The 5,215-nt window shown below is 44.4% G+C and overlaps 1 pseudogene; it reads left to right on the forward strand.

Annotated features, from left to right (window-relative positions):
- The first annotated feature begins 3,359 nt into the window (after positions 1 to 3,359).
- On the forward strand, positions 3,360 to 4,853 carry LOC102872575 (annotated as a pseudogene).
- The last annotated feature ends 362 nt before the right edge of the window (positions 4,854 to 5,215 follow it).

Genomic DNA, 5,215 nt, shown 5'->3' on the forward strand with positions numbered 1-5,215 from the left:
CGTCAACTTCTATCTGACTGGTACAGGAGGAGATTGTCCCTCTTTCTCCAGCAGAGCATTTGGTGGATTGGAACTGTGCACCTCTGGGATTGTAGCTTCTTGACACTAGACAACCAGAGCTCCCTCTGGGATGCTTTTTTTAAAATTTTTTTCTTCTAGGTTCCTTTGTTGATGACCTCCACAGGTCCACTGCTGATGCTGATGGGCTCCTCTTTCTTTTTCTTTGGGATACTGTTTGCAGCCTCTTCAGAGTCTTCTTTTTTTAAATTTATTATTAATTTCTATGAAAATGTACAGAGACTTTGGATTTCCATTCATTCACTGTTGCACTTTTCTCCCCTCCCAACCCTCCTCCCCAGTACACTGCCCTCTTGGGAAGGTAAAAGAAAAATTCTTTCATTGTTTTACAATCCCTCCCCCTAGGCCCACTCCACCATGCAGCCTTTGCTCTGGATTCCCATCATGACAAAAATACCTAATCACATATCCCTTTTAAACAGTTTTCTCCCTCATCTGTTTCAATGCAGTATACATTATTGAACCCATCTTTCTCAGTCTCCCCCCAACCCTGATGTCAGTACTATTTTACAACAGTGGCGCCATGCACTATTTGTCCTTTTGTGACTGAGATACTTCACTTAGCATAATGTCCTCCAGGGTCACCCATTTTGAATAATATTGCAGAAGTTCCTTGTTTTTTCAATGCTTCATAGTACTCCATTGTGTGAATATACCACAGCTTCTCTATCCACTCATTTGTTGATGGGCACTTAGGCTGTTACTGCTATTGCGAACAAAGCTGCAATAAATATAGGTGTGCATATATCTGCTTGGGTGGCAATTATGGTCTCTTTGGGGTATATTCCCAGTAGTGGAATTGCTGGGTCAAGTGGTATCTCTATTTGCAACTTTTTGAGAAAGGGCCATAACGCCTTCCACAGTGGTTGCACCATTTTACACTCCCACCAACAGGGAATAAGGGTTCCAGTTTCTCCACAACCTCACCAGCATTTGTTGCTTGCTGTTCTGTTAAAGTTTGCTATTCTTACTGGGGTGAGATGATATCTCATAGTTGTTTTGCTCAGAGTCTTCTTGTTTCTCTCTAGAGGAAGATTTCTTCCTTTTCAGGACTTCTGGATTTATGGTCGGCTCTTCAAAGTCACTGTTGACCAATTCCTTGGACAGAAGTTTCTTTTTCTGGAGTTTAGGGAGAGCAGAGCTGGACTGATCTTCTACTCCGTTTTCCTGTGGAGCCTCCTGGGGCCTTTTCTTTTTCTTCTTTTTGGGTTTCTCCTCTGTCTCCTCACATTCCTGATCTTCTAGAGTGCCCTTGTTTTCTGAAGACACAAGTGCAAGTGCAGCCAGTCGTTTCTTCTCCTTCTTCAAATGCTTCTTCTCCTTTTTCTCCAGCTTCTTGGTAATCTCAACAGCCACTTCTGCCTGAACCATGGCTTCTTTCATGATGTCCAAGTTTTTCCATGGAATATCTGCAGTCTCATAGAAGGACAGTCGTCGCTCCTCAACTTGCTCACAAAGCTTTTCCCCAAATACACTCGATATGCATCTCTGGATGTATGTGAGGGTAAAGAGAGCTTATCAGTTCCGGAGAAGCAGTCAATTTGTGAGGCAATGCTGCATTTGTTTGCCAGGTATTGGGAGATGTGGCTTTGTTCTTGGCAGCTGCTTAGCCAATGAAGGTGGAGTGGAAAATTAGTCTATATTTGGGTATGTTTCCTCTTGTTTTCAGGGCTCTGGAAGCTTGGTCCCTTTTTTTTTTTTGCTGAGCTCTGGGAATCACTCAGACACCAGGACGGGCTCCAAGCCTGTTTTAATCTGGGAGCTCCACCAAACACTGACCACCATGGGTAACCATTATTGCATTTGACACATCAGTGTAACAATGTTTAGCATCACAACAACCATGAGTTACCTCTGTGTGTGTGTGTGTGTGTGTGTATGTGTGTGTGCCCACTTCTTAAATAACATGCCTCCGAAAACTCTATGAACTTTGATAAATGTTGATAGTTGTAGAGGGGCTTCAAGCCTTTTGATCATAGGGTTGCTATGAGTCGTGCTCAACTCGAAGGCAATCGACAACAACAATTATATACATACATACATACATACATACATACATACATACATACATACATACACACACACACATAGTGTAATTTTATGTTTGTTTGCTTACAAAGCTCATATACATTATTTCACACTTTTCTTCATTCACATTGTGTTTCATACCACCAGCACATTTTAAATTACTTATCTTTCAATAAAAACTATATTCTGTGTGGAAGTTAACTTGAAGAATTCAGTTATGTGCAGTTGGCTTCCAAATGCCCACCTGACTCAACTACATGGGTTCTTTTAAAAGTAAATTTGCATCTAGAGCAATTTGGAAACATTCAAAATTATTCCAACTTCCTCAGGCAATGTGGTTTGTGTTTCTAACCTTTATCACTTAAGTCTCCAGGTACACACTAACAATTTTCTTTAAATAAATGTCAATAAGAGAGCTGGGGGATGGGGTGTGTGTTCTCCCTAAGGAACTGTGCTGATTCAGAAATGGTGCCGCTGGTGATTCCAACCAACCAGCAGCTCCTCAGAAGAAAGATGAGTAACCTCCTCCCATGCAATTTGCAGCCTTAGACAGAGAAAACCACTGGAGGGTCAGCTATGAGTCAGTTCCGACCACAATGAGTTGAGTTTAAATGTCAATAGGACAGTGAATTCAAAGATAAAAACCCCAAATACCTCAGTTCTACTGCCTGAGTGAACCATTTTGAGTTGTTAATTTGAGGAGTTTTTAATTTTAAAACATTGCAAGCTGCTGGGAACCCTTTGGGCCATCCAGAGGGTCAACGAAAACCATGAACTTTTTTACATAATTCCCAGCTCCCCCACCTCCCCGCGCATAAAGATAAAGAGTTTCTTGCTGGGCTCCCCAGCTTCCTCCTTCTGGTTCACACAGGAACAAGGAACAAGGGGAAGGGAGAATCCTGGAACCAAGCCATCCAACGGACTCGGGATCACTTTTCCTTCCTACACCCTTCCAAACTCTTGGTACAACCTGTTCCTCATTTTACTATCTGTGAAATGTCACCTCACTAATATGCTTTTGCATGCTTCTGCAATGATTCTCGTCAATGTTTCATCATTGCCCCGGAATTTTGAAGAATGCAAAGAAGGGGTGGGGGGGACCAAAAGAACACAAACATGCCTTTTTATATGTGAAAGATAAAAACATTAATGAAAAGTTTTTTAAAAAAATGCATTTCTGATCCTTCTTTGTCCATGATAAAACATTTAAAAATTAAGCCCATAAGGGTATTTTTCCCGGGATTTGTTGTTGACTCCTGCTTTGGGATTCGGTGGAGTGTGAAGGGCACGGTCTCTTGAAGGCTTTTATCACATAATCTGCACTCCACGGGGAACAAGTCTACCTCCTGGTTTGTATGTGAAGGGAATGAGGAGGACTTTCGTGAAGGTTTTGACTCTGATATTAACAGCCGAGTGGTTAACTATGATCTTTTCAGAGACCCCTTCAATTGGTCAAAGACTGGAGAGACCCTTTCCTGGGGGAGCCCTGGGTGCATTGAATGACCTGTGCAGGAAGAAAACAGCCTGGTCCTGTTACCATTGTCCTCCATTCACTGAGTTGGCTGCTGCTTCACCTCCCCTGCACCACACTCCACCAGACCCTGTGTGCTCTACACCGTCAGGACTCCTTCTCTGAGACCAGCTCCCCGGTGGAGCAGGTGAGTGTGGTGGGCCTGCCGCATGAAAAGCACCATGGCCCAGGCCCCATGGGGTCACCGCACAGCCTTGCACAGATAGAAGTGACTCTGGGTGGCATGATGGGCCAGACCTCAGCCCACATCATTTTCCAGAGGCCCCAGCAACGCCCACCCCATCTGACTCAGGGGTTCTTCCTCCTGTCTTACTGTATCTTGAATCTCCAAAGTGTGCCCCCCTTAGAATTCCAATCCCAGCCAGACCTTCCTGCTACTCAGGTGGATCCTACAGCTCATTTTAGCTTCAACCTTCACCTGTCCAAGAAAGAAAAAGAAGCCAAAGAAAAGCTGACCCTGCCATTCTATTTCAGCGCTGAAAAGTGGTTGGGGGCTGCATGCTCATGTTCCCTGACTGGAACCTGAAAAGCAGGGTAACCTCCAAGACTTCCCCCCATCCCAAGACATTTTATAGGGGTTGAAGTCTAACTCCAGACACAATTCTGAGGTGTGGTTCTCTACACACCTATACCCTCAATATGGCAAAGGGACTTTCTCATCTCTCTTAAGAGTCCTGAGCCCCTGTACAACTAACTGTCCCTAGAGCAAGCCTAACCTGGACTGAGCCAGACCAGACCCTGGAGAGGTGGCCCTATCACCAGGCAACAGTGCTTGGAAGACCAGGAAGTTGGATGGATGTGGCAGAGACAGTTTAACAAGGGCTTGTAAATGCCTGCTATTTGGCTCCTGGTGTGTGGGCGGATGAAGTAAAACTGACAAGATTTACTTGCTCTCAAGCTGTTAAGAACTTAAAATATTGTTAGACTGAAATTATCCCAGTACCACATGGGGCTTTAGCACTAACCAAACATGAAAGGGGCTGGTGAATTTGGCAGAGAAAACAGCATGGAGACCAAAAGAATCAGTGATGAAGAAGAGCAGTATCCAAAACGAAACCTGTGCCCCGCTCTAATCAGTGCTGCTTTTTCCTCATCCTTCCTCAGACAGCAAGCTTTCTTGCACCCCGGACCAGGCCAGTCCACCAGTCAAATCTCCTATGAGCAAGACACTTAGGATGACTTGGATCAAGACCCTGATGATGACCTAGCTATTTGACTGACCAGGAGATTTGGATAGTCCATAAGTGGGTGGAAGAGTGAAGAACCTGGACCCAGAGCAGCCAGCTTTTCACTATTTGTGCTGGCCTGTCCCTGCTCCCCACCTTTGTTCCCTGTGTCTATCCATCTGAGCAAGGGAGGAAAGGCCAGGCAGGGCAGAAAACTGGGGTGAGGGCAAAGGATGCAGAGAAAATACTACCCTCTTCTGTTGCTAATACTTTTTTTTTATTAAAACAAAAAACAGAACAAAACAAAAGGCATTTCCACACACGTTAATCAATCGTAAGATTGACACGGGATAGGGCAGGGTTTAGGGCTGTTGTGCATAGGATCGCTATGAATCACAGGCGACTCAATGGC

The sequence above is a fragment of the Elephantulus edwardii genome, unplaced genomic scaffold (assembly GCF_000299155.1).
Source record: "Elephantulus edwardii isolate Elephantulus edwardi_28Jun2011 unplaced genomic scaffold, EleEdw1.0 scaffold00077, whole genome shotgun sequence".
Classification (NCBI taxonomy): Eukaryota; Metazoa; Chordata; class Mammalia; order Macroscelidea; family Macroscelididae; genus Elephantulus; species Elephantulus edwardii.